Source organism: Sapajus apella, unplaced genomic scaffold (genome assembly GCF_009761245.1).
Source record: "Sapajus apella isolate SASKATOON/1434 unplaced genomic scaffold, GSC_monkey_1.0 scaffold25, whole genome shotgun sequence".
Classification (NCBI taxonomy): domain Eukaryota; kingdom Metazoa; phylum Chordata; class Mammalia; order Primates; family Cebidae; genus Sapajus; species Sapajus apella.
In genome coordinates this window covers 19,407,859-19,434,918 of record NW_022436965.1, presented here as the reverse complement: position 1 = coordinate 19,434,918, position 27,060 = coordinate 19,407,859, and the positions used below count along the sequence as shown (strand labels likewise).

General features: G+C 38.3%; 1 long non-coding RNA gene across 10 annotated transcripts in view; it reads right to left on the bottom strand.

The window, feature by feature from the left end:
- The window catches only part of LOC116560157, a 325,176-nt gene that overhangs the window by 140,069 nt on the left and 158,047 nt on the right, over positions 1-27,060 (bottom strand). For all 10 annotated transcript variants that reach the window (XR_004272822.1, XR_004272831.1, XR_004272824.1 and 7 more), the window contains one exon: positions 10,238-10,374. This is a non-coding gene — a long non-coding RNA (uncharacterized LOC116560157). The remainder of the gene's footprint in view (positions 1-10,237; positions 10,375-27,060) is intronic.

Sequence of the window (27,060 nt, the reverse complement as noted above, 5' to 3'; positions counted from 1 at the left end):
TATTCCGTATCAACTATTTTATTTCCAGAACACAGTGACTGGAAAGGTTTCTCATTCCAACCAGTGATTTAAAAAAAATAACAAAAAACAAAAAACAAAAAAACACATGGTATACCCCTCTGATCCCATGCTAGCAACCCTTCTGGGAACAACTTACAAGATATGACAGCTTTGCAACAAAGCACTATTAACTCTCTCCTTTTGTTGCTCTTCTCAGTGAGGCTCTTTAGAGGGTGCAAATACCTATTTTGTAGAAGAGACTTTAACAGTGTGCATAGCAAATACAAACAGCAAAGTTATTCTAACAAACTATGTAAGCCAGTGAGTGTCCTTCTCTTTGATCCATTGTGTGTGTGTGTGTGTGTGTGTGTGTGTGTGCGTGCACACATGCCTAATTGTTGGCAGACCAATAAAGCTCACAGCCTGTGGCACAGAAAGAAAGAGGTGCAAGAAGCCTGCAAGTTTATGCTGTCAGGAAAGGATTTCTGGATTCCTAGCTCTAAAGGATTTGAATCCCCTGCCTGCTTTGGGAAAGTCTCCTGTTTGTGTTGGGGGAGTCCCAGGGCAGACTTCCATTACAGAAATTGAGAGATGTTGCCATAAACACTCCAGCACCTTTCCCAGGCTTGTTACATGCCATTCACTCATTCCTTCATTCAGTAGATATTGATGAAACACCCCTGACTCAGAGCTGGGGAACATATGAAGCCTGGGAAGGCAGTATGCTAGGATTTGTCTTAGGAGATGAAAAGGTCATGGATGTGAGTAACCCAGGTATTAGAGCCAATGTTAGAAGAATAAATTAGAGTCAGTGTTAGGACAATATAACAGCAAAGAAAAGTTTAAATATTTTAGGACATAATACAAACTAGCAGGCAAAGGAGCACTAACTCTCAGAAAGTTTTGGGTCCGTGTCCTAGACCTTCCATTTTCTAATACCTCCTTGGTAGTGCCATTAACTTCCATGAAGTTCAGACAGAGAACAGTGCTCACCTCACAGGGTTATTATGAGCCTTAAATAAGATAATGTTTTACCTAGCCCATTATTGCCTGTCTCATAGTAACTATTATTAGTATTTTAATAGTCTAATGTTAAAGCACATCTCTTTCTTCAGACCCCTAAATTAAAATAAAGAAGTATAACTGTTATTGCAAGGGATAATCTCATATTTAGTAAATATCTCTGGGGATCATTCTAAGTGAAGAAGTTGAGCCCAAGGCAACTTTGCCAAAAGATCTTGATCTTTGAATGTCCGATAGTGACTTACGTTCATTAAAAAAAACTGTCTTATTGGCCAGGTGTGGTGGCTCATGCCTGTAATCCTAGCACTTTGGGAGACTGAGGCAGATGGATCACCTGAGGTCAGGAGTTCGAGACCAGCCTGGTCAACATGGTGAAACCCCATCTCTACTGAAAATACAGAAAATAGCAGAGTGTGGTGATATGTGCCTGTAATCCCAGCTACTCAGGAGGGTGAGGCAGGAGAATCACCTGAGCCCAGTAGGCAGAGGTTGCAGTGAGCTGAGATAGTGCCACTGCACTCCAGCCTGGGCAACAAGAGCAAAACTCCATCTCAAAAAAAACAACCCCACCACAACCCAAAACTGTCTTGTTCCCACTGTATTGTCTGGTGCTTTGTGAATATAAACTGATCCCCAGAGAGACTGATGCCCACTCTCTTAAATTCTGAGAGAAGCCCTGTGCCCCCATCCGAGACCACTTTACTATGTCCAAGACTTTCCAGACTATTTGAGAGCTGAGCATTAGCGAACCTCAGAGCTGAAAGGAGCTTTGAAGGTTATCAACTTCAGGTCTACTCCATTGCATGAGCCGAACCATGTAGCAAGTAAGAGACATTGGAGAGGCTGCCTGTGGATGATCGTTTAGTAAATGGGAAAAACAATGATGCCATTTGGGGGCTTTCTGTGTTGATGATGGCTGAGCATCAGAGACTGTGGGATTGGTGAAGGGGATGACTGGCCAGCCTGCTGGCTCTTGGAATTAACTATGAAATGGTAGGAAAGTGTCAAGAACTCCATTGCTTTCGCCATCTGTATGGTATTAAGATATATGCATTCGCTTTGTGTGTATTATTTGGAAATACATTTCTACATATACATTTATGTAGAGTGTTAGCAGTAACAGCCACAAAAAGGTTCCAAGAAGTAGTGATCAGAAGGCAAGGTCTCCAAACTGTCTCCAAAGCCAAGATGAAGGAAGAGGATGAAGTGCTTTTCCAAAATAATGAATAATAATAATAATGGTCATAATAACCAGCTACTAGACCAAGAAGCAAAGGGTTAAGTGGTGTTGTTCATTGTCACATGATGCTGGGAAAGAGCTGAGCAGGAACCTCAGGGATCCAGGGATTGGGAGGAGGCACATCTTGCCTGCACATGTGGCCTCTACCACAAACACTTCAAAGTGCCTCCTCAGACCGACATAACATTCTGACGCCGACTGTAAATGCCCTTGACACGCAGAGTGGAAAATATCAAACACTCCAACAGTCCCCCAAATGCAGTGTCTCTGTACTGGGAAAAGCCTTAATGAGCCTGCAGTGAAGGGAGGGAGGGGGGTTTGAGGGTAGGGCTCAGAGCCAGAGAGAGGGGAGGAGGCGTAACGGGTGGTTCTGATTTAAGGCTTGTACTGATACATGCCGGCATGTGCAACTGGGCTCAGGCCACTGTGAATCTAAATGCCCTAGGACCTTGCAGAGCAGCCCAAGCATCAACTCCAGGCCTTGCTGAGTCAAGACCCTACTGAGACTGTTTCCCCTTGCACATTCCAGAGCATATGACTCTTAAGTGGAAGAATTTCCTGGCCCACAGAGCTACACTTTTGCTGCAAAGGAATCTTTGTACCCAGTTTTCTCTTGCATGGTTCCCCTCTATTCTTATTGATAATACTTTGTGACGCTGTCCTCTCTTTGGTAAATTTTAATGACAGAAAACTTAAGAAGCTCTTTCATCCCATGAAAGCCCACTTGCTTTTCTGTAAAGAGGTGGTCTTTCCAGGGGGTCTGTTTAAATCATCTCCTAGAAAATGCTCTACAGAATCAGTAGGTTAGTCCAGACAATGTGGAAGCAAAGGGTGTGTCCTTGCTTAATATCTCATCTTCTTTCCAATGTATTATTGGAACCAACCCATGTGCTGGGTTGGTTCATTCATTCATTCTTTAATTTGCTCACTACTTCTGAAACACTGGGGTACATAAAATTCATAAGATATCACTATATAATAGGGGAAGGGGGCAAATAAAAATTAATTACAAAGTAGTGTGTACAGTGCTACAATAGAGGCCTGTTACAATGTGCCAGGATCACAGGGAAGAAAGTGACTATGTCAGCTTTAGGCACTGGGAACCCTTCCTTTAGGGGACTATATTTAAGCTGGGCTTTCACAAATTGGTGGGATTTCACCAGGCAAAAGAAGCAGCCAACAAAAAGACATAGGAGAGAGCAAATCATGGTGAATTTGGTGAAGGATGAATTTTGTGTGGTTGAGTAGAGAATATGACAGCAACAGTGATAGATAAAGCTAGAAAGGGCATATGTGCCAGGCTAGTGTCTTCATTACAAAGTCTAAAGAGTTTAATGTAGAGCTCTGATTCAATGATAACTGTGTTTTAGAAGGGCGCATTTAGTTTTGGAATGAAAGACGATCAGAAGATCAGGAAAGGGGAAAGGCTGGAGGCTTACTGTATGTGACAGGCTCTGTAAGTCTGAAGAACATCATTTGCACACTTATATTTGAACAAATAACTTCTATTTGTTCCCAGGTCTGCTAAACTCTCTTGGTACTGCTGCTTCCAGCTCCTTAAAGATGTAGCATATAAATTAATAGTGTTCTCAAGGCACTCTTTTGACCTCTGTTTTAGTCTTTCCAGATCATGTGTTCCAGGAGAGAGAACTTCGGGAAGTCATCAAAACCACTGGTCCATTATAGAGCTACACCCCAAGGGGAGTATGGAGGATGAAGTCCAGCCCCGGGAGAGCTTGAACACATTCTTACATAAACACAAAGCAAATGGGAAATTTTAGCCAGAAAAATGTACTGACTTAAAATGTATTCTGTTACTAAGCTTATATCAAATAGGCCCAAGGGGACCTGTCAGAAATTTTCTTGCAAATTATGTTTACGTGTTTTTAGATGGTGTTTGGGTGGTTACAGTTCTTCTAGTATAGTAACCTGGGAACAGTAGATAAGTGACTAATAAAACATGGTAATGGAATCCCTTGTGTTAGGTTCTAAAGTTTTTACCTCTTCAGGGAATAAAGAGGAATTAACCCATGAACAGGAAGGGCTCTGGAAGAAAAGAAGCAGTTGTCAGTGTTGGGTTTTTTGTTTGTTTTGTTTGTTTACAAAATTTTAATTGTCATTGATGGAGAAAAGACCCCAGAATAAAAGGATTAATTTGATTGATTAAACCCAGCAGATTTTATATAATTTAAAAATAACTAGTTGGATCTGCTCTAAAAATATTAAATCTTGTTTCTCTCCACAGAAAGACTGTCAGTATTCAAAAGTCATTGCTCCATCTCGAATATTGGCTCCCATTAAAAGTCTTTAGACAGGACTCAGTTATTTGTTACTGGAAGCTTATATAGCTGGGCCTGCAGGCACTGATCATATTGAACATGCACTTTCGATCTATCCATCTATCTAACCATCTCTACCATGTATAGAATACCAAACAGTGTGCTGAGATCTTCATATGCATTGTGTTATATTAGCCAGTCTTACAACAACCCCATAAGATCAGTCCTACTAGTAACCCCATTTTACATGTAAGGAAATTGAAGCCTCAGAAGGATTAAGTTAACTTGCACCAAGTTAACTTGAAGCTCCCAAGGAGTAGAAATGAGATCCCAATCTAGATCTGACTCCATTATGCTATCTAACACACTGATATTTCTAAAGAAGGACACTAAAAGCTGTTATCTGAGTATTAGGGCAGAGAAAGGGAACTGAATTTGGTTTAACATAATCAAGTAGCTTGCGTGATTAAGGGGTAGAACCAAAAACTCATCTCCCTTGTCTTTGGTCTGGGCTTTGCTTTTGACCCTCTAGAGCACAGGAAGCAGGGGACTGTTATCCCTGTGTCTGGAGTTGAGTCTCCAGGTCACCTGGCAGAGCCGGACAAAATCGCCATTTCATCAAGCTCAAGGTCTGAAAGCAATTATGCTAGGCCTAAAAATAAATGAGCTGCAAGTAAAACAGAATTTAATTTTTGTCTAATTTATAAATTCCCCCTGCTTTTACAAAGACACCAAGCTCTTACATGTAGAAATTCTGTGTTTTAGTGCAGGGAAGTGAATTACAAGGATTTTATTCCTCAATGAAGCTGCCCCTGCCAGACAACTTTTCTGTGAGCTCATTGCACAGGCAATTTGCCCTTGTGCACTTGGCACCTTGCTCATCTCTTAATTTAAATGGTCCAGGTGGGCAAGCAGAGCTCCTTAAGGCCCTCCTTGCTCTCTGCCACTGAGGCAAGAGAACAGCCTTTACTGAAGTTCCCCTCTCACTGCTCTCACTCCTGACAATAGAAGAGGAAAACATAAAACCATAAATTTGGTTTTTGTGAGTGTCTTCATGTGGCAACCAGCCTTGAAAGGAGCCTGAACAAATGTTCTGCTTCCTCCTGCACATGAGCTAACAACCTTCAAAGCCAGGAAGAAATAATTCCCAGGTTGCATGAAAAGAGTAGGGTGACAGGTGAATTTGTTCCTCACTGGGTTCCAACAGAGATCCTGAATCCAGCCAAGACATTGGAAATCTTCGTCATCCTTTGAATGGAAGCAGCAGGTCCCTTGAAATGGCATAATGTCAATGTTTTAGATTGGAACAGAAAATTTGGATGGCAAGAGGACATGATTATCTGGATGTGCTAAAGGCACCTCATCATTTCCTTGCAAAAATATTACCTTGACCACATGTCTTTTATCAGTGAATGATTCCATCACATACCGAGGCACCCACACTGGAACCCTACATTCTTTTTCAACCTTATCTCCCAGTTAAGTCCTGTTGTTTTTCTCCTAAATATCTCTGTTCTCTATCTTCTCTTCACAACCACTGTCAATTGTCCAAATCCTCTTAATCTCAGCATCCTCACCCATCCTCCAGAGAGATGCTTATAATCAAGGAATAGTAATTATCATTATAGCTAACATTTAATATGGGCTCACTAGGTGCTGGGCACTGTGCTAATAACTTTACCTCTATCCTTTTATTTACTTTGATAATAGCACATGCTGCTCTACAGTTTTTAATGATTTCCTTCAAAGAAGAATAAAATTGCATTCTTTAATAGAGTGTAATGATCTGGCCCACTCCTGACCATGATTCACCTCCTGCCACTGTCACCCTTTCACTTGGCACCTGCATGATCAGGCACTACTCACAGCTCCCTTCACTCACTCTCATTTTCTGTGCTTTTAGACATGCTGGCCCTTGTCCCCTACTTGCACCCTCCCCCTCAACTTTGAACCTCTGGTACAGGATCACTTTCTTAGATGACACAGTTTCACCATTGCACACCTTAGAGAATAGTAAGATGAATATTTTGGAACTTTACTACTAAACTTCATTGCCACAAATTCTCAGTGCCCTCAACATACTATGGATTCTATATTCAGACAATCTATGCTAAAAGGAAGGCTTTAGATAACTGTTACAAAACCCAAATCACAATTTTTGCTAACAATCAATATTTAATCGGCCAATCTGGTGATGGGGTTTGTGAAAACACACTTCTTATGTGGCAAATTTTGCAACCAGATTCTCTTTAGAACAGGGCTCTTTGTCTGTTTTATTTCATGCTTTTTTCCCACTTCCTAGGACTAAACCTAGCATATTTTAGGCACTTGAATATTTATTTTGTTGATACCAAAAGACACTTTTATGGCTATAATAAACATCTGGATATATATACTTAATTTTTCCCCACATTTTAGTTTTCATTTTTGATGATGATGAAAGTGTAAACATTTCTAAAAAGAAATTTAGCAATATGTATCACGACCCTAAAATAATGTATACGCTTTTTGGCAGAGACTGCAAACTGCCTACTCAATATCTATTTCCCTCTTCTTTACTAAGAGAAAGAAGTACTTCTCTACTACAGAAATCCTTCATGATTGAGAGGAAAAGGTGTCCAGCTAAACTTCTACATTTCCCAGCCTCCTTGCACCTAAGTATGGCTGTGTAACTGAGTTTTTATCGCTAGTGAGATGTAAGTGAAATTCTTGCGAAGGGCTCCCAGGAAATCTCCTTAGAAGGTGGACAGAACATTGATGAAACTTTGCTTCCCCGTCCTTCCTGAAGTCTAAAACTAAGGTTAGATGGCCAAATCCTTTGCAGTCGTCTTAGACTCATTGAGTCAAAAAGGGTTTATTACAGGCTGTTGGAAATATACAGAAGTTTTAAATGGGCTGTGAAGCTTACCAAGCTGGGGAGTACTGGCCAAGGACTGCATGCAAGGGAGATGATGTTCTGAGGCACATCCCTCTGCCATGGCCTTATTGCTCACCACTTGGTATTTATGACAGGAGAATTTCAACTCATCTTAAAGAACCCAGGCTCCTCCTCCTCGACACCATCCTTTCCAGAGGATCTCACCTTTCTCTACTTGCCCACCACCTCCCAAACTCCTTCTGCCTCCAAGACTTGCAGCAGTGTGTGTGCATGGAGGAAATCAAATCCCCTTAGAACCTGGAGCTACCAGGAGATCTGGAAAGTATCATTCTCCTTTCTACTTTTCCAGTCTCTGAAGTACAGAAAGACACAAGCAAAGGGGACTGGAGCAGGCGTTGAGAGAACCAGTATGAGGCATTTGCCACTCTCTCAACTCAGTGTCACCTGCAGTTCTTTGTGTCAGGGCTGTTGTTCCGAATCAGCAGGGATATCCAGCAATGGGAATAAATAGTGAGGTTTGTTTCATGCATGTTATGCTGAGGGAGAAAAAGTTACAGAGTCCAGGAAAGAGAGGCATTTAGAAGACCTCAAAAAATGACAGGAAATATCAATTACTGGCTAGGCATAGTCAATTCAATAATTCTGGGGAATCACATCTTCTAGCTGGCCTCCTGCTCTGACCATTGTTTCCTTCTCTGCACAATAATCAATGTGATTGTGATAAAAGTCAAGGCACATCAAATTTCTCTTCCGCTCAAAACTCCCCAAAGACATGCCTGATAAGCCACAATCTGCACCCTCCTTGCTCCCTTCTGGACCTCATCTCCCACTTCCTCCCAATGCGCTTCCTTTTGGCCACTGCAGCCTTTGTTTCTCCACTGTTCCAAGTACTCTCCTTAGGCCTTTGCTCTGCCGCTTTGACTGGAATACTCTCCCAGGGTATCTGTGTGGGCTTCTCCTAGGTGACACTTTTCAGGGAGGACTTCACTGGCTACCCATCCCTTATTTAAGCTTCCTCTATCCACCAACTTTCTATGTCTGTTCCTCTTTATTTTTTTCTTTGCACTTATTGCCTCCAGTGTATATATTTCAGACATTTGTCTTATTTACAGATCATCTCTTCCCACCTCCTAAAATAGAAGTCCAATGCAGGTAGAGATCATTCTGTCCTTTCTTCATCATTGTCTCCAAAGAAACTAGAGCAGTGCCTGGCACATGAGAAGTGCTTCATAGATACTTGTTGAATGGATGAATAAATTAATGTACTGGTTAAATTAAAAAGCCATCAGACTGATGACAAAATAAATTTTTCCATAGAGGGATCTAATGTAAGTGGGATTTCTAAGGAGACAGAAAAGGAAATTTTCTAACTCCCTCTTCCTTCCAGAGTTCCCTGGGGCGAGGACTGTGGTCGGGGCTGTCTGCCAGCCACCCTCTGTAAGAAACCCTGGAGCTGACATAGTTTAGCTGTTGCTGGGAAAGAACACTGGCTAGGGTGCCAGGAGAGCAGACTGCAGCCTTGCCTCTACCCTTCCCACTCATATGGCCCCTGATTTTACTGTTGGAGAAATAGGATTCTGTAGGCTCGCTTCTACTTCCTTCCATGGTGTATTGGCCATGAAGGAACGATTCACTGATAAGAGATTTATCCTCCATGGGTGTAACTCCAATGCTTAGGGGCTACATTTTTAGCCTTTGAATTTCCTCCAGAAAGGCTCATGGCTGTAAAATTCTTTCTTTCCACCCCATTAAGTGGGGCCACATCCCCTAGGCTGTGGCCTTCTGCAGGCTTATGCTGACACTACAGGCCCACAGGGCTAGCCATGGCCTGCCTCTTTAGGACACGGCATCTCTTCTGCTGCTGCAATCTTGCTGTCCAACCTCTGTTGCTTCCCTAAATACACAAGCTTTCCCTGCACCTTTCACAGGAGTGTCTTGAAGGAATCCAGGAACATTTTTCCTTAACCTGCCTGAGATTTGTTTTGGCAGGGGTTCTGAAGGCTGAAGTCTTGAGAGATTTGGGCTCTGTTAAATTATAGACATAAGTTCAGTGAAGTAAATAGCTCAGGCAAAAATTGGAGTACCCTCTCTGTTATTTCTGTGCTTGAAACTCTACCCATTCTTCAAACCTGACTCTAGAACTGTCTTCATCCACGAAGCCTTCCCAGGTCACCATAAGGAAGGGCATCCTACTCTCCCAGTGGCTGGGTGGCAGCACAGAATGGAAAAAGAGCCAGGCTGATCAGATCCCAGGTCCTGTTAGCAGGTAACCTCAACAGTTCTCAAACTTCCCTGAGCCTCCGATTTCTCAGCTTTAAGCAATGACAGTGACAATATACTGCATACTTGAAAATGCTAAGACTGTAATTTTAAATGCTCTCACCCCCCAAAATAAGTATGTGAGTTCATGGATATGTTAATTAGCTTGATCTAACCATCTACAATGTGTATATACATCACAACATTATGTTGTGCACCATAAATAGATACAAATTTTGTCCATTAAAAACAATTTAAAAATAATGACAGTGAAAATAATAGTACCTAACATTTATCAAGGGTTTAAGCCAGGCACTGTGCTAGATACATTACATTGTCTGTTTTAATCAATCATCTTTTACAACCCTATGAGATGAGGTATTTTATTATCCCTTCTTTATATATGAAGAAGCTGAGGGTAAATGGGATGATAATTTATACCTCATTGGGTGCTTAAAAATCCATGCATCCTATCATAAGGTAAGCACTCAATAAATTTAAGCTCCTTCTCCATCATACCCACTAAACCAATTTGTATATGTTATTTTCAACACTTACCATATATTGTCTTATATAGTGATATACAGCACAGTTCCATACTGATTAGAGTATACAGGACAGGAGATGATGGTTAGAGGCCTGGGCTCCTGCCCTTGGACATGTTACTTCATCTTTATGCACCTCAGTCTCTTTCACTGCAAGATGGGAATAAGACTGTTACTCTAAGGATTCATTGAAATAATATATGAATATAGTCTAAAATAATGCCTGGGATACAGTAGCTATTATTACTGCTATTATTTATCATTAAAGTTAAAATACATGTCACTTTTTGTTCAAAGTTTTCTGAACAATAAGATAAGTCTGTTCCATGTTTGTAATCCTGTTTGGGACTTCATCCTATGCTTTGGATGCTATGAAATTATTTCTCAAAGTGCATCCAAAGGGACATCTGCATCAGAATGTCCCAAAAGCTTGTTAAAAGGAAGTGTCTTGTGTATCTCCCCAAAGCAAATGAGTAATGATCTCAGGCAGTGATCCAAAATTTTGTATTTTAACAATCTCTTCAGGTGAGTCTCATGGACACTGAAGTGTGAAGACCATTTTACTAGGAGCACCAAATATTTGTGAATGAAATAAGCAAATGGGCATATGATTAAGCTACTGCTAATAACTTTAGTTATTAGTTACTGGTTTTGCTCCTGACATAGAATTTTTTACTTCAGTTGCTCATTTGGCTTTTCCTTGTCCCAAATCTTCCTTTAGCCCATTTCCTTGGATAGATGGGATAGCTTTCTATTTAGGTACAGGTCTTCCTTAGGCTCTAAAAATTTCCTGGGAGTTTTTATACCCCAGCTGATTCATTGACAAGATGTGCATAGACTTATGCATACTTGGGGTTCTGGCCTCTGAGTATCATCCTGAAGTTCTATTAAGACAAGTTATATTGATGAAGGATATAAGAAAACAAATACCTCAAAACTTTCAAAATACTATAATAATAATTTTAATTGGCATTTAGGTCTTTTTGACCTGAACATTTTAGCCAAGGGAAGAACAAAAACTTGAGTCACATGAAGCATATCAATTATATACATAGGTATTCTGGATTTCTTTTTATACCAACTAGATGTTTTTAAAGGATACTTTTTAAAGCATCACTAAAGTAAAAGATTATTGTTCTATAAAGACATGTCATGCCAACATTTCAGTAGAACACTACTCCTTTAAAAATAAAAGAGAGGAAAGACAGGATAGTGATGTGGTCAGCAGAGTAATAAATTAGATTCACCTGGCAGAGTTCATTCTTCAGGTCTGAGGAATGTAAAAGAACACATTTCTAGTGAATGAAAAAAAAATCCACAGAAAAAGAGACCAGTTGCAAAACATGAAAGGAGAGGTTACAGTCTCAAAACCCTGACTCCAGCACAAACAGCATGTCCAGGTTAAGAGTCATACTCCCTGGGTAATTTCTATACCAAATATGCAACATTTTACAAGTCAAACAAAAGCTGTCAAGCCCAACAAAGCCCAAGCTAGTTTAATTTCCCCCACAAAAAGGAAGACAGTAACAACCTAGAATTGAACACTGTTTTTTTATTAATGAAGCCTATATATTAAGTTTTTAGTTGAGTTGGATAGTAAAAAACTACACACTAAAATGACTTCTTCCAGAAGGTAGTAATTGTCATATGCTAAAAAGCTCACCCTAAAGTTCTATAGCATTTGCATGGTATCAGCTCTAGCAAGTTTCTCACCTCTTCATGCTTTAATTTCTTCATCTGCAAAGTTAGAAAAAGAATTGTGCCTATTATGTGGTTGTGAGGATTCTATATTATAATGCCTGTAGAGCTCTTAACACAATTCATTGCATATCATAAGACCTTAATCAGAACTAGTTTTATATTTTATTTTATTTTTTATTGCATTTTAGGTTTTGGGGTATATGTGAAGAACATGCAAGATTGTTGCATAGGTACACACATGGCAGTGTGACTTGCTGCCTTCCTCCTCTTCACTTATATCTGACATTTCTCCCCATGCTATCTCTCCCCAACTCCCCACCCCCTGCTATCCCTCCCCTATTTCCCTCCAACAGACCCCAGTGTGTAGTGCTCCCTTCCCTGTGTCCATGTGTTCTCATTGTTCAACACCCGCCTATGAGTGAGAACATGTGGTGTTTGATTTCCTGCTCTTGTGTCAGTTTGCTGAGAATGATGGTTTCCAGGTTCATCCATGTCCCTACAAAGGACACAAACTCATCATTTTTGATGGCTGCATAATATTCCATGGTGTATATACGCCACATTTTCCCTGTCCAGTCTATCATCAATGGGCATTTGGGTTGGTTCCAGGTCTTTGCTATTGTAAACTGTGCTGCAATGAACATTCATGTGCATGTGTCCTTATAGTAGAACGATTTATAATCCTTTGGATATATACCCAGTAATGGGATTGCTGGGTCAAATGGAATTTCTATTTCTAGGTCCTTGAGGAATCACCACACTGTCTTCCACAATGGTTGAACTAATTTACACTCCCACCAACAGTGTAAAAGTGTTCCTTTTTCTCCATATCCTCTCCAGCATCTGTTGTCTCCAGATTTTTTAATGATTGCCATTCTAACTGGCATGAGGTGGTATCTCAATGTAGTTTTGATTTACATTTCTCTAATGATAATCATATAAGATTTAGCTTGGAAACAAAGACGTCCATCTGTACTGGAATGAATAACCTATGTTTATGAACCTAATAATAATAATGAGATACGATGTATAGTCCTAGCAGGGGAACTAAAGCTCACATGGAAACTGAAGAAGAACATGGAAGTAAATCCAATTATCTGAACACTGAACAGCAGGAAGTGTTTGATATATTTTAGTTGGACATAGCGAGCTGTAAAGGAGATGGTACTTTTAAACAGGACTCATGTCATCAAGAAGTTTCTATGCCAACAATAATTCATCATATATTTAGGAAATAGTGCCAAATGCAACCCAGATTATCTGAGTTGTAATTTCTAGGGATAATGGTCATCTGTTAACTCCCTTGCCTCTGAGATACACAAAACACTGAATATGAATTTGTATGTTTTCACAAGTTACATTGTAATGGTGAGGGAGTGGGTAATATTAGTTTCTGTTTTCCATTGGACAGAAAGAGGTTCAAGAAGATAAAACTGCTTTCATAGAGTCACTCAATTGAAATAGAAACTCCATCTCTTAACACCAAATTTCAACTTAACTTATGTAAAACTCACTGCTTTCACATGGGCTTAAAGTGTACAGTAGCCCTGATTTCCTTTGGTTTCATGTTCAAGAGTAATAACTCATAAACTTAAACCAATTCCATGGTTTGTCCTATCACTGGATATGGTTTACGGTGTTTTTCTTTGCAGCTTCTAAGAAAATGTGATGCAGGTGTGAGTCTCATGCTGGGCAGGATTAGAAGGCAGTGCACTCATGGGGGCTCTTGGGACCCACACCTTTGGTTTTCCATTACAAGCAGGTGCACCAAGCTGGGATCAAATACAAGATCTGAGAGAGAAAGGCCTGCATTCCAGGAAGCAGCCTCACCTGCCAAGCAGGATGCCGCAAGGTAGTTGGGTGAAACTTGAGGATCATAGAGATGGCTCTCCTGAAAGGAGCCCCCATCCATGGGGAAGTTTTATATATGGAAAATGTGTGTCAGAGTTTGAGATGATGACCAGTCAAGATAAGAGCAGTACGGTAGAACAGTCTGCTATAATAGAAGCTGAAAGGTCACTGACACCGAGCCTATTATTTTAAAACAAATGGATAAACAAAACTGTAAAGAAAATAGAATCTGTCAAGAACAGATAGTCCAAAACTTGCAAGCAGAAAGCAAATGAAATAAGAGAAAAATAAGCTTTTTGGTACCAGTGTTAGTTATCATTTGTTATTCTCAGAAATGAAAAATACATATGTCTAGAAATATACACCTTAGGGAAAACATCAGAAACATGGCAAAGATTTCTGCTAGATGTTCATCACTGTGTTACTCAGATTAATAAAATAATGGAAGCAGATTTAACGTTCAACAGTGAGAGCATTCCAAATAATTTAGCACATATTAATACAAGCAAATATTAGACAGCCATTAAATACATTTTTAAAGACTGTTTTATGACATGAAAATGTTTACAATATTGTATTCAGGAAAAAAGCAAGGCATAAAACATGTATGCAGTTTGATTTTCTGCAAAAGAAACACAAGCACATAAAAGAAAAAAAAAACTGGAGGTAAATGCCATAAACAATGATACCCTATCATTAGGTGATGAATTTGTGAGAGATTTTTTTATTCTTTATGTTTAAATTTAAAAAAAATACTGAAAAATACAACTAGCTTTCAATAATATGAAGAAATATTATTTGAATAAAGATTATATAATAAGCACAGAAAGATGGCCAATGTGCCTGGAAACCATTTTCTTTCCCTACTAAAAGCTACTGTGCATATTAAACCTGAAGAAAAACAATTCCAAATTAACCTTATGCAGCACCAACCCTATGACTACCTTGATTCAAACATACAGGAATTCACCAAGACCACACTACTCAGCTGGCCTCAGGAATGCACACGTCTGAGCCATTTCCCTTTGGCCATGTGGGGAACATCATTCCCATATATCCAGACTTGTAAGCAGTCCAAGTTCTGTCATTTTCAGTGGGTAAAGGGGGGAAGAGGGCTACGTGATGGCATGCATAGAATCACATATCATCTCTTGTGCCATTACATCTTACCAGCTTTCTCCAACATGCTGTTTATTTTTTTCCCCTCAAGAATTTGTCCAAAATTTGATATGTGTAAAAGATGTCTGTTTAGCCTTCCTTCCTTCAGCGTTTTCACCATGCATTCAAATGTGTGATATGAAAACTATCTGACTACCTTTAAAACTTTTATATTGTCTGCATTGAATTCTTTCTATTTATTGTTTATTTGGTTTTTAAATGTTCTCCTCTTGGAAAGTGAGCATTTTCATATGCTGCAAGTAGGAATATGAACTGGTACAACATTTTTAAAGGATCTTTTAGTGATAAAAAACACATATACACATATGTTCATATAAGTTTACCTACTTGAAAGTATGTCATACCCTTTAACCCCAAATGCCACTTCAACGGGTTTATTCTAGGTAAAGTAATCAGCAATATTTATAAACAAAAGTTTTGTTTTTGCTTTCTTTGCTACTTTTAGGTTCAAGTGGTACATGTGCAGGTTTATTAGATGGGTAAATTCAGTGTTGCCAGGGTTTAGTGTACAGATAATTTTGTCACCTAGGTAATCTACATAATACCTGATAGGTAGTTTTTCAATTCTCATCCTCCTCCCACCTTCCACCCGAAAATAGGCCTCAGTGTCATTGTACTTGACACCTGGGTTTGGCTAAATGCTGAAAGGTTAAAAAAAAATACAGACCACAATAGGACAAGATAGATTCCCCCTGTATATTGCTCTTCACCCAACACTTTCCTCATTGCCAGAAGAGTATTATAAATCACTCCCTGATCGTTCTTCATATGTTCCCCAGATTGTAGTTCATTTTCCTGAACCTCAACTTATTGTGCTTTGCTGGACTGTAAGACCAGAGTGTGATATTGAAACCAGGCTTAACTCCTTCAGAACTCTACTATTCGTATTACTCAACCTCTGTGGTGGTGCTCAGTGTTAAATCTACAGTCCCTCCACCCCCACTAAAAGCTCCCTGGATTTTGTTTAAGCAGGATGATATCCTTTGTTATTTCTGAGTGGCCTATGGAAAATTTTGTTGAACCCTTGAGAAGTCCACTTACTTTGCCTTGTTTGACCTACTTCAGAAGCCATCAGATACAGCACATGTAGTGGCTCTGTGACACGAAGATTCTGATGCTGGGGACCAGGAATATATGTTGTCCTTATTACTGAGGGATACTTTTATCTATTTCAGTATAAGTTTTGAAAGGAAATGAATGTGGTTAAGGGTACATGGATCATTAAGCTTTTTTCCTCTATAAATTATGATCTTTCCTCCAAGTTTAACTTGAATGTCATGCAATAGGATCACAGTTCCACGAAGAAAAAATGTTTAAGGCCTGAAGAAGGGAACAATGGGGAAAAGAGGTACCATTTTAAAAAGTCTCTTGAGTTTTAAGTGGAGACACAAAAGGAGGCAGGATCAAAGAGATCTTTTCATAATACTGGTAATAATTATTACTGATGATAATTTAAATACTTGATTTTCTCCACTGTATTCAAAGGAGACTTGTGGTTTGGTTATGTCTCCAGAAATTATGGAATATAAAACAAAGTTGGAAAGTTGCACATGGACCAGACTTTGTAAAAGAAAAGAAATAGCATTTGAAATTTAAATAGAAGTCATGGAAATTATTTTTCAAATATAATTTATTAGGGGAAGCAGAAAGAACTGTAACCATAAAAGAATAAGGTGTCACATGTTTTTTACAAAACAACATAAAAGGGAGCTTTAAGGATGCCTTCCAGAATATAGTAATAAATATCAGTAATATAATGTAGGGATTGGGTATGATGAGTGGAAGCAGGTAAATAATAATTAATTATTCACTGGACCAGATTCTAGTGTAGGGGTGAGTAGAGAGAAGCCAAGTTACAATTTTTGTACAGAGAATACCACATTCTCTAACTCCTTGCCTCCTTCAAAACACTATATCCATTTGAAGAAGGGTTCCAGCCAGAACTCAGTTCTTTCATGGCTTTCATGTCTGACAAGAAGTTCTGCAAAAACATGTCTTGCCAACCTGCACACCACTCATGTCCTGAACTTTCTGGAAATTTCAGCCCTCACTGGGAGAATGAGATGTTTTACGTTCCCCCTGCCAGGCCCACAGGAGTTTATAACTGCCTGTAGCTGGTGCCAGCTATTAAGATTGAAGTGTGTAGAGATCAAATATAGATAATTAAGTTAGACGTTGCTAATAATCACTGATACATCAACAAATCAACAAAATAATTTATCAAATATCCTTTATATATAAGGCCAAAGGAATATAAATAAATTTAAGACACAGTTGCATTCCAGGGACCTACAATCTAGTTTTAGGGAGGACATTAGATATTAGCTATTGCTAGGTATTGTTAGTCAATTTTTCATGAAGATCCACATGAATGGCATGATCAATAAAAGCCATTAAGTTCAGACAAAGGAGAAATAGATCACCAGGAAATAGAGTGATCACAGAGTCTTCAGAAAATTTATGAGACCAGAAGAAGGAAGGGAGCAAACAAACACACCTTGACTGATAAACTGTTAGGGGTTAGGCGCCTCATATATGTTCTTTTACTTAATCCTTTCAATGAGTATCTGAGGTAGATTGTATTCTTATTTTATATATGAGAACATGGAAGCCCAGAGATGCTTAGAAACTTGTGAAGGTCACAAAGCTAGTAAAAAGAAAGGTCAGTATTTGAACTCAATGTCAACTGATTTCATAATCTTAGACTCTGCATTTTATTATGAAGGATGGATACATGTGATGGGCTGAGAAGAGGTCAGAGAGCTGATTTAGAAAACATAGGTGCTGATTTAGAAAACATAGCATTTGGCATGTGTTTCCTAAACCAACCCCTGCATAGATGATTGAAATTAGTCCAGAAGTTGGCAGCTGTCTCAGTGAAGGAAAGAAACATGGCACCCAACACACAGCAGAAGATGCTACAATTGGAGAGTTTTTAGCTAATTATTTTCTTGTTTGGGGTTTCTCCAGAAGCAGACTGACAGACAAAGATTCAAATGCAAGCAGTATATAAGTGTCAAACTGGAAAAATTCACAGGAAAGTACAGGAGTGAGACAGAGAAGAGAAGGCAGCAAATGCAAGGTGAGATATTAAGATAGTGACCACTGTGGGTAACAGAATCTTAATCTCACAGGCGAATCTTTGGAAAACATTGTAAAAAACAAGGCTCAGACTCCTCCACCCAAGTAATCAGAAAGCTAGAAGATTTATACACCAGCTCCTACCAGCCATTGGTTACTGTACCCTCTACCACCTGCAGAGGGTACAGTAGTTATTTCTCTGATACTGCTTGTCTACCATGTATACAAAAAGAGCTTTATCCAAGGCTTGGAAGAAAAGCCCAAGGAGAAGGCATAAGATACTGATAGCTGAAGCTGGCTGCCTGAATGACATGGTTAAGGCCTAGGGATATTCACAGGGCACCGATAGCACCTGCTATAAACATCAATATCTTTGATGCTGGCTTTGCGATATTCTCTATTATTCTACCCTCTCTGAAGTGTATGAGTATTCAGATCATTGTCTCTCAAACTTCAGAGTGCATAGGGAGCACTCGGGAAGCCCATTAACAAAGCAGATTCTGGAATCTTACCCATTGAAATTCTGACTCCTATTTCAGGGATGGAGTCCAGGAATTTGCATCATTAATAAGTATCCCAGATGATGCTGACACATAAGGTCTGCGGATCACACAATGAGAAACAATGCCTGGACTTTCCAACTATTATACAGAAAGCATATGAACAAGAGGGAGGCTGTGTAAATCAGTAAAGAGGGATGGCTTTTGGATCAAGGTATCCTTGAATATGAAAGTTGTCTCCATTACTTAGTGATCTTAGGAAAGTGACATAATCTCTTTGCTTCTGTTTCTTTACTTATAAAATTGGGATAAAAGCACCCATCTCAACTGTTTGCTATGATAATTAAATAATGTAACATATAGAACAATCCAGAGCAGTGTAAGGTACATGGTAAGTGGTCAATGTTAATTCATTCCCTCCTTTTTTTTTTCTCAGAAGATTAAAATCTGTTGACAAAGTAGTACCAATGGCAATTGATTGTTAGTGTTGTTTGACAAATTATACCTGAATAATTTATACAAATTATAGAAGAAAACTCAGTGATAAAACAATGCAGGCCTCAGCTCTAAATTTACCCTAAACTTTTTCAGTGTACCTAAAAATTGGGCTATTTTTTGTCTTCCACTTACAACTACTCTACCTAATGATTATCCTGGGGCTATCGAAAGAAATGCTCACATGTCAAGGAACAGATCAAGTTGATCTGGCTTCTAGATCTCACCCAAAGACCTGCACTCTAGATTCTCAGACACCGACTTTCTATACTAGAAGCTACTTCATTTGGTTTATTGGCTTTTTGTATTTCCAGGAATGATGTTTCCAAGCATATATTGGGGAAAAAAAGGATGGTATCAAGAGAAAGATTAGAGACAATACATAGACTATGATTTTGGATAAATAATGCCTATTTATTATCTTATCATACCCAAATTGATTGGCAATAAGAATGAATTTGATATAATAGTATTACCATAATATAGACCTAAAAAGATTAATACTAGAATACAAAGCAAAATGCTTTGCACTTAGATCCACAGATGCCTGCTGAATTTAATGACATCATTCAGGGCACACAGTCACCTTTATGCTTCCTCAACATCTCTAGGTATAATCATTTTCTCCCCATGACTCATCTTTCTCTTACCTAGTTTGGCCTAAGTGTTAACCAAATCTCTTTTGTCTTAGTTTAAGGTGATTGACTTCTACTTTGTCCTTAGAATATGAAGAAAAACATAACAAAGAATGAAGCTTTGTTGACTTAATTGCATAAATAACACATCTAGACCAATAGTAGTGATTTAAAAGGAAAAAATAAAGTTTTCTATAAATGTTGATTCTATTTCCCTGATATGGGTCTTTTGCTATAATACAATGTCACACACAAACGTGGAGCAAGGGCATTTGTTTCTTCAAACACAGGTATATGAGATATGCATTCCAGCATGTTAAAATCACCAGAAAAATAGGCACTGCTGGACATGAAGTGTGAAGCATGAGCCGAGTAGGAAATCACTCTTTTATCTAATCCCATGAAACCACACCTTCTAAAGCAGTCACTTTCCCCATGTCTACCCAGGAAAGCCAGTGTAGCCTAATCATATAAAGACAGACTTGAGGGCTCTGCCTGATTCTTAAGGCCTGATATCTAGTCACATCTTGACACCTCATTTTCTCTAATGTAAAATTATGGGGTGGGATGAAACAACTGATAAACTCTCCTTCATCCCTAAAGGTAATTTGTCTAAAGAAAACATTTAAGATAATCAATAATAACTACAGCTGACTCTCATTATTGGCAGGAAGAACAAAGTTTTGTTCTTTGTTATATTTTTCTCCATATTCTAAGGACAAAGTAGAAGTCAATTACCTTAAACTAAGGCAAAAGGGATCTGGTTAACACTTAGGCCAAACTAGGTAACTAAAAGCCTCAAACACTAAATTAGTAGCAAATATTGAACCATTGCTCCTAGGGGAAATACAGAGTTTGGTTCCTGCAAGCCTCTGAGCACATTTTTCATCGATCAATAAATAATCTTTTTTTAACGTATGTTTTTATTTTAAAATACTGTAATATATATTGTTGGTTCATTAACATTGAAATCATATCCAAAAGCACTGTAACTCATGACTGGATGGAGCTCATATAACAGGGACACTTTCTCTGCAAGGTGCATTGTGCTTTGGATCACTACATAGTACATTAGCACTATAACTGGAGGCCATTCCAAATAGCAAAATCACCAGCAAAGCACAAAAATGCAAAAAAAAAAAAAGGCATTAAATAGACCATGGAAAGAATACACAGAACATCACCTTGTTCCACTTCAGGTGGGAACCTGTGAGTCAGGAGACCCAAACATTTGCCTGTGTGTGTCTGAGAATGACCACAAAAGAGCCACAGATATTGATGTGGCAGTTACAAATAAGTTTTAGTGAATACGTAAATACACAAGCACAGAATCTGCCAATAGTCAGAATCAAGTATACATTAAAAATACAAATACATTTTGTTCTCTTGCTTCTGAAAATAGCAAATTTTCTCCAAAACTTTAACTTAAAAGCAGTGTGGTAAGCCCCTGAGCTCCCTGTGTGTTCAGTAAAATTACAACCCCATCCAACAGATGGTGAAATGTGGAAATGAAGCAGCTTCCTGCATGTCCCCAAGCAATACGACAGCCAAGCCACGATAGCTCAGGAGTGTGAAGCTAATCCTGTGTTTGGCCCACTGGGCTGCCTTGTTCTTGCTCAGTTACCTGCTGTACGATGTTCTCCCTTCACTACTTGTTAGCTACATCCTGCACTTTGGTGGCTCTGTGGTGGAAGTCTGCAAATCATTCTGGGACATGACTTCTGGAATTGAAACAAGTGATTTTAACTCTCAACCTGTAATTTTGCCCTGTAAGAGTGTTACCTGAAGACTAACTGGCTGTTCTTTTACCATTTTTTTTTTTTTTCAGAGATGGCATTGCTGACATTTACTCCTATGCCCTGTGTACAGGAAAAAGTCTCAGCTCCACGGCCTCCTACTTGGGACACTCTAGTCCCATCTATTTCCACATGTGTGTACCTAGAAACCACTGTTCTTTATCTGGAGGGCAAGAATCCATTTATATTTAAGATTTTATTTTCTTTCTCACCATGTCTGTAGCAGTGCTTGGGGCATAGAACAGACTCTAAACATATTGATGAAATTGAATTCTTCTCTGCAGAGCACATTTCCTCAGCCTTTTTAGAACTTGTAGTTGGGGGGAAACAGTAGTATGGAATATTTTCAGACTTGCTAAACACTTTATATAATTTATCTCACTTAATCCTTAACAACCCTGCAAATCATTATTTTTCCCATGTTATAAATGGAGAAACAGGTCTGAAAGAATTTACATAAATTGTCTAAAGTCGCAAAGCTAGTAAATACAGAGCTGTGATTGAAACTTAGAACCTGTTCTTCCTATGGACTATGGCTTAATTTATTGGTAGCAGTAATGCCGTATATTTCACCAGCTGCAGTTTTAACTGAACAGGTAATTTCAGTTTGAAAAAGAAATAATTCTATCCTACTACTCATTGCCTAGATCTTTATAGGTAGACAAAAAGAGTTGTGAAATAATAAGGATTGGAGTATTCAGGTTAAAACCATCTGCCATTTACCCATCACCCTATAAGGTTTACATAAAAGGTTCTCTGCCAAGAAATATGAATGTAGTCATACGCTGGGAGGACCATGTTACAATGTTTATCTGTCAAACAAACAGATTAATCGAAGTAATATATCACAAGTTGAATACAAACAACAGTATCAGAAATCTCTAAACATAGTATACAAAATGGCTCTTATTTTACAGCTACTCACCTTTCACCTAATTACACAGCTTCTATATTATCTCATACGAAGATAAGCAGCTGCCTTTCTTTTCTCTCCATTAGTTGGACATTGTTGGTCTGTCTAGAATTCAGCAAGTATTACAATTCCCATTATATAGATGAGATTCAGAAACCTTAATTGTTCCAAAAGATTCTTTTGCATCAGTTATATGCCAAGCATTGCATCTGACAATAAACCCTGGATTTGGTGACATCTTAAGATCCTTTCAGTCAATAGTCTATTCTTTTCTGTGGTTACTCTAAGGATTATCAAATTCTTTAAATAACTATAAATCCATTAAAAGTCTTTGGAAGAATGTATAAACCCAGTAAGAGATTTTTCCTGTTTTCTTTTTTACGTTTGCTGAAATCATTCCAACATTCTCAGGGCTATGATTCTACATCTTTAAGATCTGCTTATAACGATACATTGATCTAAAATCATGAAACCTTTAGAAATGTCCTTGTCATTCTCTCCATAATAACCATGTTCAGATTTAATATTTCCAGTGGTGATATTTCCACTGCTGTGCCATTTTCAGAGCCCTTTCATGATAGTTATTTAAAATTCATCTCTCAGTGACCATTTCTATAAGTCATAACTCTTCTTGAACCATAGAGAACAAATCCGGATAGTTTTTAAAGGACTCTATGTGGTGTGATCATAAGTCCCTGACAATACTAGTTTATGAGTGCTGCCCTGGTTTTCTGTCTATTTTAGTATCTATCTCAGATTTTTGATGTATGGTGAAATTTTAGTGTAATTGTTGTTTTAGAATAAGCTGTCAAATAGTTGGGTAGGCCTCCCCTTTACTCTTCCACTTCTGCTGTGGTCTCATCAAGTAGCATGTGAGACATGTATGCAGTTCACAGTGTTCTTACCCTCATAAATGGTCGAATCTAAAAGATCACCAGTGATAATTCATCCCTCTTTCCCTGCCCGTTTCTTAATCATTAATATTTCTTCTTCAAAAAGAGCTTGCTGCTAAAATGTTCTCGGATATAAGTTGGTAAGGACAGGGAACTCTTTCCAGTTTCGGGTAGTTCTGGGAGATGTATTTGATAATTTATCACGGCTGGCCACTTGGTATACCAATCAGTTATACTGTGATCAGTGGCAAGGCCTGCAAGATACATGAAGTTACCAACTTGCAGTCAACCAGGAGACTATGAATAACAAATATAATAAATTACAGTTCAGGTACATGTGAGATAAAGACAGAGTCATCCTACCTGTGGGGCAAAAAGAGAACAGTTTAAAAAGTTTTTGTATTGTTTTGTCATTTATGTACTTACTTTTTGACAAAGATTTTTTATTTTTCCATGCATACCTCTAGCAACAATAAGGTAAAAGAAAAAAAGTAGATGTCTGTAATATGGTTTGACTACATTTAGGTTGATGAAAAAGTAATTGCGATTTTTGCCCTTGAAAGTAATGGCAAAGACTGCAATCACTTTTGCACCAACTTAATATGTCCCCATCCAAATCTCATGTTGAATTGTAATCCCCTGGTGGGAGGTGTTTGGATCATGGGGACATATTCATCATAGGTGGTTTAGTCCATCCTGTTGGTGATAAGTGAGTTTTCTGAGTTCTCAGGAGATCTGGTTATTTAACTGTGTCATACCTCTCGTCTCTCTTTCTTGCTCCTGCTTTTGCCAGATGAAGTGCCTACTCCCTTTCACCTTCCACCATAAGTAAATGCTACCTGAGGCCTCCCCAAAAGTAGATGCTGGTGTCATGCTTCCTGTACAGCCTGCAGAACTATGAGTCAATTAAACCCCTTTTCTTATAAATTGCTCAGTCTCAGATATTTATTTATACTATATAATAGCAATGGAAGAATGGCCTAATACAGTGTATTGAGTTGAAAAAGAAGAAGCAAATTTTGTTTTCTCAAGAAAGTTAATAATAAGCATGTAATGTATATAAAATATTTGTTGGAATTTACCATTCATCATGGGTTATAGTGATATACTGACCACATAAAAACCAGAAGATACAAATCTGTTGGAGAAAAGACCAGACACTACTGCAAAAGTAACTAGTTTGTAAAGACCGTGTCCCATTTGTAACCATAGAAGGTACCCTTCATAGCCTTCTGTGAGATATGACTTTTAATTTAGATCAAATCTCTATTTTAAATTAATTTCAGTCATTTTTCACTCCCTGGGTTTTTTGTCTGTTTTTTTTTTTTTTTTTGTAAATGAATTAAAAGTAAAGCAATAGCTGTTAGTAAATGGCTCAATGAGCAGAAGAAATTAAAAGTTAAATAACGACAGTTTTGTTTTTGTGTTTCTTTTTTTAGAGACAGTTTTTCTCTATGTTGCCCAGGCTGGATTCCAATTACTGGGCTCGAGAGATCCTCCTGCCTTAGCCACTGAAGTAGCTGATACCACAGGCATGTGCCACTGCTCCTGGCTTGACAGTTATGTCAGTGCCATCAAAATACCTCAAGCGAAAAATCTGTTCACTCCAATCTATGCAATTTTTTCATCAAATTCATGGAATCAAAGTCAGTCTTTTGGAAATTCATTCTCCTTACAGTGCAAAACATCTGACATTATTATGAATGCCATAGTAAATTCAGTTAAAACATTTAACATTAAAGATAAAATTATATGTTTTTGCAATGATAAAACAGCACAAATTTTGGTGAAACAAAGCTCTTAATACAATCAGAAGTTTATAGAGCAGAGATGAACTTGGAATTGGATATGGTCATATATACTTCATAATTATGTCCAAATAAGCTGTGATAGTCAACCAATACATATGGAAACTATAGTGGTCAACTTGTACAACTACATTTACTAATACACAGAGTAATTAAACTCTAAAATTTTATGACAAAGCTGATGTTAAATTTTTAGATATTACTTCAGCATGCAGTATGTACATTTTCTGTTTGCTATTTGAAATCAGCTTTTAAAATTTTTGTGCTTTTGAAGAGCTACTTTGTAAAGCAACCCAAGTGTCCTACAACAAAAACAAACATTTTTGTAAGAAGTTTCTCTCAACTGATTTGAATTCTTAAAAAACTCCATTGGAAATACTTAGTAAAAATATTTGATAAATAAAATAGAAAAGTACTTTAGCTTTTGAAGTTTATAGATACTATATCTACTGAACTATATTGAATATCTATATGTATATCTCGATGCACACATACACACACAATATATTAAAAACAAACTTGCAAAGAGAAAGACATTGAAATGTATCCCTACAAAAGCAGTTAAGAAAGTGATCAAATTAAATAATGAGAGTTCAAATGACATACTTGATAAACTTTTAGCTCTAGCCGGGCCCTAGTAATATTAACAGTAATCTGAAAGGATTAGCTTTGTGCCGGCTACTAAGTAGACAAAGCACTTCATGACTTCTCTTTAATGTTCTCAACAATAAAGGAGACATGGTTATTATGCCTGTAATTTTTTTGTTTTGCTTTTTATCCCTGTATTTTTGTTTTTTAGTTTAGTTTGTTTGTTTATATTAACAATCTGTAGCTGAAAACAGTGAGGTGGCTTACCAAGATCACTGAGCAGGAGGGAGAGCCAAGGTGTGCCGGTGGTCATGACGCTTACCGCAATACGGCTCTCTCTCCTGTAACTGCTCAACCTTGAAAACCTATGCCTTGCCACCAAAACAATGTTACCAAGCTTAATTTTGCATTAGACTTTTTCCTCCAAATTAAAGGTACTAGCCCCTTCTGAGTAAAGTCACAATTCACCCTTGAAGAGAGATGAAACTTTCCAATAACTTTAACTCCTTCATTTTATAAATGAGGAAACTAAAATTCCAAAGTGTATTTAATTGTACTTCAAAGATACAATGCAAGTGAAAGCAAAGCTGGTCCTAGAAGCCCTAAGGCTTAGCTCCCTCCCCTAATGCATGGCCATACCTCAGATAAGATTTTAAATAACAGATGCTGAAGAGGATGTGGAGAAATAGGAATGCTTTTACACTGTTGGTGGGAGTATAAATTAGTTCAACCATTTATAGACAGTATGGTAATTCCTCAAGGATCTAGAAATAGAAATACCATTTAACCCAGCAATCCCATTACTGGGTATATACCCAAAGGATTATAAATCATTCTATTATAAAGACACATGCATACATATGTTTACTGTGGCACTGTTCACAATAGCAAAGATTTGGAACCCACCCAAATGCCCATCAATGATAGACTGGCTAAAGAAAACGTGGCACACAGACACCATGGAATACTATGCAGCCATAAAAAGGATGAGTTCATGTTTTTGCAGGGACATGGATAAAGCTGGAAGCCATCATTCTCAGCAAACCAACACAAGAACAGAAAACCAGACACCACATGTTCTCACTCATAAGTGGGTGTTGAACAACGAGAACATATGGACACAGGGAGGGGAACAACAGGTACCCGGGCCTGTTGGTAGGTGGGGGGCTAGGGGAGGGAGAGCATTAGAAGAAATATCTAATGTAGATGACAGGGTGATGGATGCAGCAACCACCATGGCATGTGTATACCTATGTAACAATCCTGCACATTCTGCACATGTACAAAAGAACTTAAAGTATAATAATAATAATAATAATAAAAAGATTAAACTCCTTGGAATGAGAATCAGAAAAAATAAATCTCCACATGCATGTTAGTGTAGATCTAAATCTTC